The following is a 15941-nucleotide window of genomic DNA, read 5'->3' on the forward strand; positions in this document are numbered from 1 at the left end:
AACTAGTTTAAAATGTCCATTACATCTTTTATTTAACTAAAAAACTGGGAAAGTCTGCTTTTTAGCTGGACTTGACCTATATCTTCTAACTTGTTTGCACAAGATCAGCAACTGCATCTATTTTTACACTTCATTTAATACCAGATTTTTATACACCTGCCTTCAATAGCACCTGATTGCGTAAGTTAACCTACTCCAATCAGTAAAAATAAGTAAATAAAGAAATTAAATATGACTTCAAAAAGCTTCTAAATTCCTATTCCTATTCCTGTTCAGCAAGGCTTTTATACACCCATGAACTTTCAGCATATGAAATCTCTCCATGAGTGCTTGTGAGCTTGAAACATGTGCTGACTGAGCATGTGTGTGAATTACCTTGATGAAGCCTGAATACATGAGGTTGTGGGCACGTGAGCTGCAACTGGGATGTACTTATTGCGCCTGAGTGCTTATGAAAAGCCATGATTCTCTTATCAGTAAATCTTCTGTAAAATTATTAAGCTTTATTTTTTTTTCTCCTGACAGCTGAACTGCAGTGGGTATTGGTTTACAACCAGTGTCCTGTCATACTCTCAGATTTTCGAGTAATGGTAAGTTTTTAAGAACCTGAACTTTGCTAGTAGTAAGGTCACAAAGGGCACTTTAAACAGAGGAAACTAAACTTTACATTCAGATACACCGCTGCAAAGTAATTTATTTCTAAAAATCAATTCCTTCTCCTACACTCCCTCCTCCTCACCGTGGAGATCATCTACAAATCAGTGAATTCAGCTAATACGCCTTCAGCTGAATGAGAACTTGGGTCACAACTGTAGTTAAAACTAATTTAAACAAGGTGAGATCTATCAGGAGACTTACTGTGACTGGAATGTGTTTAGAGCTACCTACACAGGCCTGTGAGAAGTGTGTTTTGTATGTTTAGAGATGGAGAAAAAAGGGGAAGGAAGAGGTAGCGCTATCAAGCAAGATACGCATGTTGCTAGCATGAGTGCTAGAGAGATTCATCATCTAAGCTGTCTTCATCGAGCGTTTTTCTTTCTGTGTTCTTGAAACTGGCGCCCTCCCAGGTAGCACTGGGATTGTTTTTCAAAGTGTTTTAGGAGGCTTTCATCGTTAATAAAAGGCAAGTGGTTCCCTGAAATACCTGGTTCCTCTGAAATCGGTTGCAGATCTCCCACAATGTTAATGGGAAACAATTTCATAGTATGTTTTTATTCCCTGTGCAAAGCTGTAACTCCTGATGATTGTCAAATTCATTTTCTTGCCTATAAACGTCTAGTGATACATTTACCTTGATGATGAAATTAGTAATGGATGAACCTGTTATGGTAAAATTACTCTTTCAGCTTTCATCTGAATGCTAACATTAACTAAACATGAATCCTTTTTTCCCCCCTTCTCTAGCCTCAACAGAAATTATTATTGCAATTGAACTCCCTGATTCCACTGAGCAATTTTCCTGTAAATGAAGTTACTGACCGGAACAAGGGGCTTAGCTGAACCTCTGTAGCTATTTGTCATGTTTCAGACCAAACAGTGCTTGAAATGCCTTTGCTTTTCTCAGGTCCTTCTTTTATAAGGTAGGCCTTGCTACTGTCACCCTATCTGGAGACAACCAACTAGCACAACAGTGGAGGTGTCTCTGGGCAGTAGCCACCACAAAAAGCACACTGATATGGTGAGGATACTTGATTCCTATAAAACCTGCAGCTTCAGAGTTGTGTGGTCTTTTGGTCTTTTGCCTAAGGTTTTGTTTGAGCCTCATCACTGCATTATTTACTAAGTATTTGAGAAAAGAATAACATAGGCTTTCATATGAATCTCTAGGAGAGCTGAATTGCTTGATTTAGTGTTTTTTCAATTATTGAAAGAATGCAAAGTCAGAGAAATAAGCTTCACTTTTAATTCCAAAAGCAGTTACTTTCATTATTTTGCTTGGCTTTGTTTTGAGAGTCAGTCCTATTGAGTAAATCAGCTTCATGAGAGTGTTGAGACTCCCCGTGCTGGCATGTGCTTCGCTTCCTCCACAGGAATGTGGTTCCCATGGGGGACTGTGGTGGCAGCAGCAAAAAACCCCAAACAACTTGGCTCTCAATTTTTTGTCAAAAACATTTAGCTAGCTTGGGATTTGTGAAGAGACAGGGTTTATGATGATCTATATGAACCAATAGGCAGGCTGCTGCATTTTGCATAGTTTTTCAGCTCATGTGTCTTCATTTCTAAGTTTAAAGCTCTCATTACTGCCCTTTAAGAAAAAGAGGGGGAAATGGGAAAAACTAGAAGCCTGGCTTCTCATTTTTTCCTGCAGTTTTGTTTCCTTGGGTCTTTTGGGTTTGGGATTTCGTATAAATTTTGTTTGCTGTTTTTGTTTGTTTGTTTGTTTGTTTGTTTGTTTGTTTTTTAGATAATCTTTAATCTCTGGACCTGATTTTTCAGGTATGAAGATTCACCATTTTAGGAAGAGTCAAAGTAGGGTGTGTGTATGCATCACTACTAAAAAGCAGACCGGAGGTTTTTGGTACTGTTGGTAAGAATAAAAGAAACATACCCAAGTCTGTCTGAGAAGATGAATGTTGTTCCCAGATACATGTGTGAGCTTCTAATTAAGCTCTGTGGAAGCACATTCTGCCTTTAGAGGAAAATGTTTCTGTTTATCCTTAATAGAAATCCAGCTATATAATCAAATCTCTCATTTTTTATTTGCATCTGTTAGCTTTTTATTGCAAATAGGGCTCTAAATCTTACTTTAGAAATTAGTATTGCACTATATGTCAGTGCATGTGCAAAGGAAGCTATTAATAATGTTCGTTATGAAAACATGGTCATAAGTGTTTTTAGTCCATTAGCCATTCAGTTTTATTTATGTCATCTTTCAGGAAGAATTTGAAGCCAGAATTCAGAAGATGAAGTTTGGAAAAAGAGCCATACACAAAGTCATAATTCAGGATGCTAGAATATTATTTTCTTTCTTCAGAGTTTTCAATAACCTTTAGAAAGAGGAATGAGTATTCCTCATCTGCTCCTTTGCCATCATTAAATTACAGTGCTTTTAGGAAACAAAACTCTGGTGAACCAAACCAAAGGAGTTGCTAATTGCACAAAATTAGAATGTATCGTATTTCCATGGACTGGTTTGAATGTACTACAAGTAGCAGCTCTTACAAAGTGTTAGTCCTTTTCCCTAGAGGCTTACATGATATAACTTTATTCTTGAGTATTTGTCCTGACTGCCAAAAATGTGTAGTTATCTGATACCTTTTAGAATACAAAACTTTTCATAGAGAATACTGAAAATCTTGAAGTCAACTTCCCATCTTCATGGACTTTCTCAAACTGACCAGCATTGGTTTTATGTGTTGCTGAAAAAAATTGGGCCCTAGCTCCAAAGTGTCCTTTGTTCCTTTTTTGTGAAAGACACCATCAGGAGTAAAATTTTGCACTAAAAAATTTCTCATATTACAAGCTGGGTGAAAGCATAATCATATACAATAAAGAAAAGACTTTTTATCTCTCAAATAATAATTCTCCCCCCACTCCCCCCCCCCCCTTTTTTTTTTTTTTTTTCTGTCTCTAAAATACTGTGGGATTTACATTATTTGTAAATATAAAACTCCTCGTAGTTGCTATTTTATCTGAAAACAAACTCAATTAATACAGCAAAGCTTTTAAAATAATAATGGTTCCTATGACTTCCTTGGAATATAGTTACTGTCAGATCCTGAGATTTCCTGAGTATGTTTACAGTTTTAATGTATCCCTGAAGCTACGGCTTGATCTTGTTGCATTTAGAAGTTGTGAATTTGGTATTTGAAATGTCAGTAGAGAGGTAGCTCTCCATGCATCACTGCTGCCACAGGTAGCAGTGGCTGTGGCAGCCACATTCTGGAGCTGCTGTTCATATTTCACAAAAGCCTCAGGAAAAGACGCCGTGTGAGAAATAGGGCAGTGCGAAAAGAAAGACATGGTCTCGGCTAATCTGTCTTCATCTTTGGTTAACATATTAAGAAGCAAGTTGACCATGTATAATACAAATTATTTCATGATGCACAGGGAGACTTTTTTCCTATGATTTACATAAAAATGCAGTGGTTAACTTGATGTAATATGATGTAACCTGATGTAATCATCTGGCATTCAGTGTTTCTCGATTGGCTATTGCCGAAAGGCTGAAGTGTTTTTTTGCTCGAAGAATAGGTTGCTAACTTCTGAATTAATTTCTGGAGGAGACAATACAGATGCAATGTTTTTAAAGCTTAATTTCAATTCAAATTAATGTGAAGAGAGCTTCTTGAGTCACCTCCTCTTTCTCTCTAGAATCTTTTCTAATTGAATGTTAAGATCAAAGTTTAAGTTTATAAGAAAGAAAAACAAGTGCAGATAAACAGTTATTATCTGACATCCTTATGAAAATTCATGACCTGCCGCTTTATCAGAGACCTTTTAAGAATTCTAATTGTGAAGTATGCATAACTATTAAATGGCTAGAGCGCTTCAGTCTCTTGATAAGAAGCGAGTTAAATAATTGTCCTGTTTAACTTGTGCTTGTTAACCTTTAAGGTCAACTAGTTTGAACATACGTTTAATGAAATCCTGGAGCCAGAATTTATGATACTGCTGCTGAATGTTAAATTGGACAATTTACATAAGCAGGACATTAACCTTCTGAGCACTAAATAGCATTTTAGCACTTAGCCGCTGGGGACAATAAGGGACATGTTCTATATATTTGTGATTAGCTTGCCTGGAAACTCTCATGATGACCAATTGGCCTACCAAGTTTAGCAGCATAATTAAATGAATGGACTCAGCCTAAGTAAATTATCAGTGCTGTGTACAGTATATCATTATAGTCCTAAGGAAAAAAAAGAAGATATGAATAATTTAATATTACATTACTAATTTATCAATGCTAAGTGACTGTGAGGAGGCTCTTTGTAATTCGTTGTTTTAAATTTGATATTTGATTTACTGCTGGTGTGATTAAACTTGAACCTACTTCATTTCTTTATCAGAAATTTATGGTATCAGTGGACTTTTTTTTCTCAGGGTAATGGATGTTTTTTTCAGTTTCTTCTGCTTTGACGATAATAGCAAATACGAAGTATTACATATTGCCAAACTTGTAATTAAGCAATTTGTCATAACAAGGCATGTGTGTCATCTTTTGGCTGGCAGATCTTGTAGCAGATAAGGGCAGGAATTGTCAGTGCTCCAAGCTGGAGGAGCAGAGTAATAGCAGCTTAGGCTACACTTTTCTCACTGAGCTGAAAGATGGAGCAGAATATCTTTACTCTGCCCACCCAACTGTTTTCTTGGGGCAAGTCAAGGCCATATATTGCAAGCAAGCAATGTAGGTTTTTTCAGGGTATGTGCTGTACTTGTTAGGACAATCACGATTTTTTCTGGGATAGTGCCTCTTGTCCATTTTGTGTTAGGTGCTGCACAAACGTGAATAAGGACATGTTTTGAAAGACAAGTTAGGACCTGAGCCACTTACCACGGAGGATGCCAAGGAACCAACTGGCTGCTTTTGTTCTTAGCTGTGAGATGCCTTCAGGTGAGTGTTACCTACGGTCATGGCCCTGCAGGTGCTCAGACCCACACCTGCAGGCATGATGGTGGGTACTTGGCCTTGTGTACAAAGGGCTGCATCTCCAGCTAGCTCAGCACCTCTGCCCTAGCACTTATCCTCAGTCAACAGAGATAGGAATGGGACTTGTGTTCAGAGAACTGAAGCCAAACAGAAAGAGGATGGAGCTGACTGACATTTCTGACAGTTTCCTGTACAGCCTGTAGACTGGTAAAGTGCATTTTTTGCAGATATTGCTACCCAAATGCATTTCCACTGGTAAAGTAAGTACTTTAAGCCTTACAGTCTTATGAAAAAAGACAGTGGGTTAGGAGATTCTTCACTGAACAAAAGAATCAGGACAGTGATGCGCACGTAGTACATTATTACCTCCTGAGTGTTTCAACAGAGAGAAAACAGCCGTAAGATCAATCTCTGGAATTGCACAGTAACACTGTCAGGAAGATGTGATGGCATGGGTGTCCTTCACTTAAAGGATGGAGTGAGAGAGGCTGCTGAGCTCCACTCTGTGCCCCATGGACTTTGCTGAGGGTGCTGGAAAAGCTGAGCATGTCCAGCAGGCTCAGACCATGTGTTTATGTGTTGGCAGTGTTGAGGAGGAAGCACTCTACAATTTTCTGGTATTCCAGTGTCCTAATTCTGGTTCTACACTGACCAGTTGCTTCACATGTAAAGAAAAGATAACAATATGAGCATGAAGTTAGTAATTCTGTTGATGTGCCAGGGAAGTGTGAATTTACTCCTGGATGGCTATGATGTACTCACAGAGCCTTGATGGATTAGACCTTCATGGTCATTCAGCTACTCTCACTTCTCTAGATCATTTCTTGTGCTTGAAAAAGTTGTGATATGTGAGAAAGACATGGTATAGTTCATAGTCCATGGGTGTTCCTAGATACTGTCTCATTAAGGAAAAAAGTGATTCAGACTCATGGATGCCCTGAAGTTTCATTGTGTTAGCCAGAAGTGAATGTGTATGCAGCCAGTATCTTAATTTTCCCTTCTTCTTATGTCTTTCTGGCAATGCACAGCATGAACATAAAAAAGAAGCTACTTTTCATTAGACAGAGGATCGACTGGTTTCTTAAGTCCAAGTTTTTCTAAGTATCTTTGGGAGAAGGGAAAAGGGAGTAAACCTATAAACTCTGGTCTCCAGAAGAGCACCTCTACTCACAGTTGTTGTTAGGCTTTCTCTAAGTGGTCGAGTATTCATGGGCAGGAACAACTTTGCAAGATTCCTGTCTGTTTCCCCAGCTGAAAATATTCTGAAGGATACAATCCTGCCCTTGATATTTTTTTTGCATTTGCAAATACTTCAAAGTGAAATAGATCAGACATGCTGGGAAGCTTGTGACTGCTTAGGAAATTTTCCTGCTTTAAAAAAAAAACCAAACCCTGTGTTTTCAACAGGCTAGAAAAAATTACTCTTGTTGGTATTTTGGATGCTATGGCTCTAAGCCCTTTCCTGGCTAGCTGATTGATGCCAAGCTTTTCAGTCTCACTGATTACACTGCAGTTAGAATCTATTAATAACAAGTGCTGAACAGGGAAAAAAAACCTGAGACCCATCAATAGGCTTATTAATATGCCTGATCGTATCATCCTGAGGATTATTCAAATTGTCATCTGGCAGCTGTAGACATGTAGTAGAGCTAAGAACCAATTAAGAAGGAAATAACATGTTTTTAGAAGCAGGTATGTCTGAAAAGAAAGCTCTTTGATTTTCTGATTTTTCCATATAGACAAATGTGGGTGACCTGAGTTCAAGGCTGTGTTTCAGCAGAGATGCTCACATACTGTTGGTCAAGTCACTGAATTTGAAATGTGTCAACTTCTGAGCTTCAGTCCTGCTGTATAAAATGTGGCTTGGAGTGTTATCCCTCCTTCAAATAATTCTGTGAGAATGAATGCACCAGGAATGTGAGCTACACTGGTGCTGCAGTAATGAAAGCTGTACAATTCCCCTTTCCAGCAAAACTTTTGTAAGAAACAGGTTTCAGCCTGCTGCATAATAAATACACTTGCATCAGAGTTAAGGGGGGAAAAAAGGAAGTGAGATAAACTGACACACCAGCCCTTTTTAGCCCCAGAGACTCAAACTGTTAAAAAAGATACATTATCAGCACAACATGCATCTATTTTTCTACTCCATTTTTGTGGCATCAGTGCTTTCAATCAGGCATCACTGGGATTACAAGGTGCCAAGGGTCTTCAGAAACAATTTTAAATGATCTCTTCTATATATGACAATCACCTTTCCCCTCCCCTATTTCTTCTTTTGGATATTTGTCATTTGAGACATTTCTCTATACATTTTCAAAACAGTTTTACAAATGCAGTCAAAGTTCTTGGCTTCCCATTACTTGCTGTAAGGGACAGTACAGTCCACACAAAGCACAAACACTGCAGCTGTACAGAGAGGAGTTGCAGGGGGAGATGAGAAGGGAGGGTTGATGGAGGAGGACAGTTGAAGAAAGTGCCAGCTAGCACCAGACCTCTATCAGTTTTGTTCTTCAAGGAATCTGTTCATAATGGGAGTGAAGGGACCAGAGTGCAGGTTACTCTGCACTTAGTTTGTCCTTAATATTGTGTCTATGCTGTTCTGTGGAGCTACTGTTCTACAGACCTAGAGGTGTTGGTGTGCAAGTGACAGGGAGGTTAGAGGGGGGACTGTGAGCACAAGACTGGGGCAGTTGTATTACTCCCCAGGTGTTGCCCCTGTAGCCCTTTCTTTTCATCTATCATATTTACCAGTCTGAAATGCTGAAGAGACTGGTGAGGGCCATTAAAAAAGTATTAAAAATACTTTTTAAAAAATTTGTGATCACAGGCAATAGGATTGCACTGGTGAGATTAAGTAATTTGAATTAGGAATGGATTAAAGAAGTATTGAGTTTAGGTAGTACCGCCAGTAGAGACAGAAAAAAATTAGGGTGAAGGTAGCCCACGGACAGCAGCAGACTAGCACAAATCCAAATGGGAAAAGATGGATCTTTTAAAAGACCCAGTGGGTATCTATTACTTAACCTCAGAAGCTTTACTCATGACAAGATTAATTTACACCCCTTTAATTTATTTTCTTTTCACATTGCTCAAATTCAATGTAAATGGACAGCTGTGTGGTTTTGGGGTCTGATTCCCATCCAAGAGAATTTAGCCCTTCAATTTTTCTCATTTGGTAAGGCTGTGAAACCTGCTTCCCCTCAGTCTCCTCAATCACAGTCTTATGTTAGGATCATTATGTTGTTTCCACTACATTGGAAAACTTGTGTTAGTTGTCTTTTTTCTATCCTCTATCAGGGAATGTTTTAACTATTCCGAAGCAGACAGTCCCTGCTAGGGAAGTAAACTCGCACAGAACCGTGAACATTGCACCAGGTGATACTGAGCAAGAACAGAATAAATACCCTTCCCCCCACACACTAAATATGCAGCCTGATTAAACAGTGTGCTCGTTTGGTTTGGCAGCGTTTTCAGCAGAGGAGGAAGGGCCGCAAGTAAAAGAAGCTGAGAAGCCTCTGCTCCAAACCCAGCTAAGGAGCCATTAGAGGGACAATAGCTGCGCCTCTGCGATTAATATATGAAAGAACTGAGATAAGAGCTGAGCTGGGGAAGCAGAGCAGTGCTGGTGGTTGGCAAGGAAGAAGGGGAATAAGGTGTCCTAGCAGAAGTTTCCCTGCAACCCATGGCGAGATGGCAGCTGTCCCCCTGCACTCATGGAGGAGCACGGCAGAGCATCCCCTGAAGGCGCCAGGAGGGGCGAATGTGTACCTGCAGCCCCTGGACCTGGATCTGCAGCAGTGGAGGACCATGTGCCAGGGGAGATGACTGTTCCTGAAGCAGCCTGTGAGTCTGTGGGAAGCCCATGCTGGAGAAGCAGCATCCTGACAGACTGCACCTTGCAAGAACTCATGAAGGAGAGGTTCATGAAGGACTGTCTCCCATGAGAGGGACCTCATGGGGAAACAGGGAAGGACTGTAAGGAACCTGTCTCCCTGAGGAGGAAGGAGCAGCAGGAACCACCAGCCTGTGAACTAATTCTAAACCCCATCCCCTGTCCCCCTGTGCCGCTGGGGGGAAGGAGGGAGAGAAACCGGGAACAAAGTAATTTGGGCCTGGGAAGAAGGAAGGGGTGGGGTAATATATGCAAGCCCTGCTCTGTGTGTTGTTTGTGTCCTGTGTGTGTTTGATTAGTGTGAAATTAAATTATTATTTTTCCCCAATTGAGTCTGTTTTGCCCGGGACCTTAATTGGTGAAGAACCCTCCTTGTCCTTTGTCTCAACCCATGAGCTTCTAGGTGGCCTCTGTCCTTCCCATCCCAGAGTGTGTGTGAGGGGGGGAGCTCAGTGAGCGGCCATGGGGCTGTTTTTTGTTGTTGTTGTTGTGTTAGGCCCAAACTACGGCAAATAGAAAGGCTTTTCCTTCAGTGGATCACTTCTCATAAGTCAGGGTGCAACCTGTTTTGCTTAAGTCTTAAGCTGTTTGCAAGTATTTAACTTTTCCAGTTTTAAAAATGCAGCAGATACATCAGTTACGTGCATCTGGCAAGAGACTCTTTATCACACCTTTAAATTGGCTGCACTAATTTACACCTACAGGAAGCTGTACATTTAAAGTTACTGGCATTGCTTTGTCTTCAGTTTGATATGCATTTTAGTTTCCCTGTTTAATGATACCATCAATTCCTTAAATATCCCTCAGCTTCTATTTAAGCATGCTAATAGCAGTATATATGCAGAAACTGAAATACATAAAGTATTGTTTTGTGTTACTGGAAGCCATAGAGACTGCATTCTTCTCTCTTCCTCTTACATTTTCTGCTTAGTAAAATGTCTATACTCTGGCTAGTCAACGTCTCTAAGGAATTAGATGTTTTAAAGAAGCTTCACAAAAAATCTAGTCTTAACTTCCAAAATGAAAAAATCGATGTAACACTCTAGCAGGCTGTTTGAAGAGATTTTTAAAAATCTTTCAGCGTGGCTGTAGCTGTAAGACATCTTCCCACAAAACAACTGTTATATTTTAAGAAAAAAGGAAGACATTTCTCTGGCATGTTTTCCATACAGACATTCATAAATATAATCCCTTTGTTGCTTTCGTAAGTCAATCACGCTAACAGGTACTAGTTATTCAGTGACTGCCTTGGGCAAAATAGAGCAAGTGACAAAAACACTTTTTAGTTTGTCATGTGTTAATGTAAAATGCCCCCAGACCCCAATGCTTATTCATCTTCATCTAGTTGACTAATGCTTTTCCCATGTTGTTGCATGTTGGTAAATTAAAGAAGCCTTCCAGACAGTTCTGTCAACAGTTTACTGAAATGTACCTCATTAGTGCGGTTGAGCTGTCACATGAGTGTAATTGAATACTATGGAATTATCACTCAAAAATGCTTGAATACCAGGCCTTTATACAGTGAAAAAGAAGATTTTCTAAGAATATTGTCACATTGTAAATTGATTAGATGCGAAGGATAGACCCCAGAGGTTTTTTTTATGCTTCCAGTAAGACTTGTGACCGCTCATTCATTGCATCTTGTATTTTAGAGAATTGCATAGAGCCAGCTGCATTTCTTTTGAGCATTTGTTTTCATATCCATAACAAAGCTGGGAGGCTGAGTTCCATGCTTAAGATGGAACATTTTTTTTCACTCAAACAGGAGAGAAAAAAAAAAAAAGAAAGGCTAAGGAACTAAAATCATAAGGCTGGATTTCAATTAGTATCATACTAAATAATATGTATTTAGTGGGCATTTTGAATTTTTTTTAATCTATTTGGTGTTGTTTGAACAATACATGTATGGTTTAATCCATGAAGTCTAGGTCCTGGTTCTGTACTTGTCTGTATGGGTATCTGGGGTCTTTCAGTCCAGTCTGCTCCTACTGGAATCATAGACATGGTCCCCATCTGCAGCCCTAGTGTGATAAGCCTGGGAAAGTGCAAAAATGGCATTTGTCTGAAAAATCTGGGGGGAGCTGGGCTTGTTTAGCCTTGAAAAAAGGAGGCTGAGGGGTGACCTTATCACTCCTACAACTACCTGAAAGGAGGTTGTAGTAAGTTAGGGGGTCTGTCTCTTCTCCCAAGTAACAATTGTTAGGATGTGAGGAAGTGGCCTCAAGTTGCACCAGGGGAGGTTTAGATTGGGTATTGGGAAAAATGTCTTCAATGAAATGGCAATAAAACCCTGGAATAGGCTGTCCAGGGAGGTGGTTGAATCACCATCCATGGAAACACTTGAAAGATGTATAGATGTGGTGCTTAGGAATATGGTTTAAGCCTTCGGCTTGGTAGAGTTAGGTTAATTTGAGTTCAGTTGTGGTTGGACTCAATTATTTTAAAGGTCTTTTTGAACTAGAATGATTCTATGAAATCTGTTCATTGAAACAGAGCATTTACTTGACTTACTATATTAATAATGCTTTTGTTAGAATTGGTTTGGGAGGACTTGGGAAAGAATTTCAAACCAGAATGAGAGACAAAGGTAAAATCTTCCCTATGATGGGCTTTCCTGGGCCACGGATGATCAAAATCCTAAAATCTACATATATGCTCAAAACACTTGATGATCAAATGAATAGGACAAACTGCAAAAAAATTAAGGATATTTGACAATACAAAACAGGAATGGTTTCTCAGTCTTGCACAATAGGGTAATAGTTTCTCATTCACTCAATCACTCCCAAGAAAAGAGGTGGCATGGTGGATGAAATGTGGCATCTGCTGGTATATTTGTCTGCTATTGATGAAGAGGGAGGGGAAACAGAGTGGTGTTCCAGCAGCTCACCTCGCTGAAGAATGTCCCACAAGACTTCTGCCACGATGTGGGAAAGCTCACCTATGCACAGTCGTCTCCCCACTGAAGGTCACCAGGGAGGCTGTGGAGTGCGTCCTCTGTGCTTGGGGCCAGCCCTACCTAGTTTCCTCTCCTGGTAGCTCTGCTGGTTTTACATATTTAATGAGATTTTATGGTTTTAGGCATTGTAAATCATATTCGCTTTCTCAGACCTCTAAGACCTTTCTCCACCCTACCCTCCCTTACCTGTCAAGTTTCACTGGGTATGCTTTAAATTCTGGAGAGGAGAATACTGACTTTGCATAACATAAATGAAAGAGCCGGAAAGCATTACATTTTCATACAAATTACATGAAAACCCCAAGAATGTGTCCTTGAGGAGAGACAGCAAAGCAGCAAGTGTGCAGAGAAACAACAATGTGGGGTTTGCGTGGGCAGGGAATAACGTTTCATGTACTTCTTATAAGGAAAGATTCTGAGTTTTGCAGGTAGCAGTCATTAGGCGAAGCTGGATCTTTCCTTAGTTTTGTAAAACTAAGATACCTAGATAGGAAAAGTTGTGCTTGTCTGTGGGAGGTTTGTGTATATATAAAAAAAAATTGCAGTAATTTCTCTTTTGGACTTCTACACCTGTAATTTATTCCTCAGTGAAGCAAGCACTGCCTTTCACTGGGCATATCAAACTTTTCTTCTGCAACAGAGGCTGTTACAGGCAAAGCATTTTCAGTGATGAAAATGCAGTGTTCTGTCTTGTGTATATGGCTGAACACAGCAGCTGAGCTCAATAAACTGGTATTAAGAATGTGTAACTGGTATGGAAAGGTTTTCTTTTCTGAGTTACTGTATGGGTGGCAAAGAGATATTAAGACTGGCGGATAGGGTTATCAGTAGAAAACTAATCACTGCCTTGCCACTCTTAAGACATTATTGCCACAAAAGCAGTCAACTTTGGTCTTTCTTCACTCTGTATGAGGCATCTGTACAAGGCAACTGTCTGATCAAATAATGCCTAATAATTTAAAACACTTCCTTGCAAGTGAACACTTCAAAGAAGTGTTTTCTGAGTGCTAAGCCAGGAATGAAAAAAAGAAGGTTGTGTGCCTTCTGGCATAGGCGAAGGTATGTGCTGAAGAAGCGTAGTACTACATTGTCTCAGATCATGATTACTCCTTTGGATTCAGGAACAAATTGTACACATAATTATGAATTGATACAAATAATAGTTGTTTGCCACTGCCTAAATTAGTTTTCAGTGGGAACTCTCCAGCCTATTTGAAGCAATTTTAGGGTTAAATGTAGTAGTTCTAAGATATCAGACACTGATTCCTTTTCCTATAGTAATCCTTTAACTAATAGAAGCTCCTAGGGTCACCAGGGCCTGAAGTTCAGGTTCATGTTAAAGAGATGCTCTTTTTTTCAGGTGGCTTTAGTAAACAAGAAGTTTTGGGGTGTTGTTGGTTTGTTTGGTTTTGTTTGTCTTTTTTTATGTTCATTCCATGTTTATGAAAGTAAAAAGCTGAATAAATGTGATGCTTACTTGGTTTTAATTCCACCAGAAGCATCATATGCTGTAAGTAAGGAACCAGTATTTCTTTTCTGAGCTTGAAATTAGCAATGCTTCTTTCTAGCTCTGGCCATAAAACCATTCTCTAAAAGAAAAGCAGAACAAAATGCAGTACAGCTTGCCAAAATGAGCCCAGAAATGCCCAGAAAGTGAAAGCCACTAAACCTCATTTTTAACTTAAGATCTAAAGAATACTGAAGTATAAAAATGCATGCCTTTTTCTGTATTTGTCTTTTCTTGACTTATCTTCAAACATCTAAAATCACAAAAGATAATGTTGAACTAATAGTATGAGTTTAAATTGTTTAAGAATTTTTTTACTGTTTAAAATTATTTCAGACATTTATTAGTCAAGCCATATGTATCTTTCTGAGAGTTGTCTTCATTGTCTACTTTTTCTTTACAGTTTTGTGTGTTCTATCTGTTTTTTAAAGATCTAAAGGAATAATAAAATTTTATATGTAGTTTTACTAGACTTCCCTTTTGTAAGTAGGTATGTCAAGATGATAGTGGCTTTCACCACTTTAGGTATTTTCTACTTCCTAAAGGAATAGCATAAGGACATGCAAGTATATACCTAAGTATCTGCTTAGTGGCATTGCTGGAGGACTGTTTCTCAACTGTGTTTAACATTAGCTAGTCCTGATAGGCACTGTAAGAGGCATAAAATGGCTAATAATTTGTATTTGAATATAGATTTAGTCCTTGGCCAAGTAACCCAACACACTAGGAAGCCCTTTCGTAGTATTCAAGATGTGAAAAATCTGCATGTTTTCAGAAGAGGAATAAAACGAGAGAGTGTTGCCTGAACCTTCTTCATCCAGTAGTTCACCTGCAGCATAGATGCATAGTAAAATAATATACTGCGATATCATCCTGTGATATTCAGATCATAGCATTTTCCCCTGTGAAAAAGCAGAAGCTGAATAGCTGGGCACAGGAGTGTAACATAAGAAAAGGGATAGTCATTATTCACAAAGAAAAATGAGAATATGAAAGCTGGTATGTCTAGGAATTTTTGCAGATGGTGGCCATGCTCCCAGAGCAGGCACTTGCATGACTGGAAGAGGGCATTTGCATTTTAAAACAGATTTGCTGCTTGTTTTATTCCTCTGCTTGCAAGCAACAATAACTTGCAGAATTAGATGGCTTGAAAGGGAAGACTCAACTTCCAAGAAAGAAAAATAAAACAGCAAACAAAAGTCACCATGGAAAGAGCAACAGTGTTGGAAGGCGTGCTTAAAATGAATGCTATTGAAAAAAAATCTAGAAAGACTGCTTTGCTGTTGTTGTCTGACATTTGTAGGTCTAGTACTTAGGAAAATTCTTGACCTGTCTTATTTCCTACCATCTTTCTTTTTGAGTTCATGCTGAAATCTGCACATGCTTTAAGACAAGCTTTGAGATGTTATTTTTTCCCCACCCCTCACAAAAAATGGCAGTGCAAAGGCAGCAGTGGTGATAAACCGTCTATCTCTTCAAGCAGCCTGTTCTCCAAGTATGAGAAGGAATAGCTTCCAAAAACTTTAGTTCTTGGTACATGGTTCTATTTCTATGTGGCTTAGCAGCATTTTGGAAGAATGAAGGCATACTGGAATGATACTTTTTTACATGCTCTGCATTTGCCTTTTTAAGAACTGTCCAAGAACAGATAACCTCTTTTTCTCTTTACCTACCTACTACATTTTCTTATAGAAATATTTCTGTGCTGGTCCTCCCTGGCAAGGCTTTTGTCTAGGCTGGAAAATGTAATTATACTGTGTCGTACTGCCTTTGGGCTATTAGAGCAGAATTTTTAAAATTTTATCTCATGTCATGGGTTAGGTGCTGCAAGCATCAAATGAGGTGCAGAGCACCTCTTATTTTTTTTAGCTGTATCATATAATGAGGCATGCAGAAATCTTAATTGAAATTAGGTGTGGCCTAAAAAAGCTGAAAGAGAGCATGTTAGAAATGCCCATGCACCAGCCCAATACTGTGTGAAGCCATTTAC

The 15941-nt window shown here is 39.2% G+C and overlaps 1 long non-coding RNA gene across 1 annotated transcript; it reads left to right on the top strand.

Moving 5' to 3' along the window:
• Window positions 1-2417: 2417 nt before the first annotated feature.
• LOC127382737 (uncharacterized) lies at window positions 2418-9776 on the top strand. The gene is made up of 3 exons (XR_007889040.1): window positions 2418-2527; window positions 5436-5557; window positions 9059-9776. It is a non-coding gene; the product is annotated as an uncharacterized LOC127382737 (long non-coding RNA).
• Window positions 9777-15941: the final 6165 nt, after the last annotated feature.

Source organism: Apus apus, chromosome 3 (genome assembly GCF_020740795.1).
Source record: "Apus apus isolate bApuApu2 chromosome 3, bApuApu2.pri.cur, whole genome shotgun sequence".
Classification (NCBI taxonomy): Eukaryota; Metazoa; Chordata; class Aves; order Apodiformes; family Apodidae; genus Apus; species Apus apus.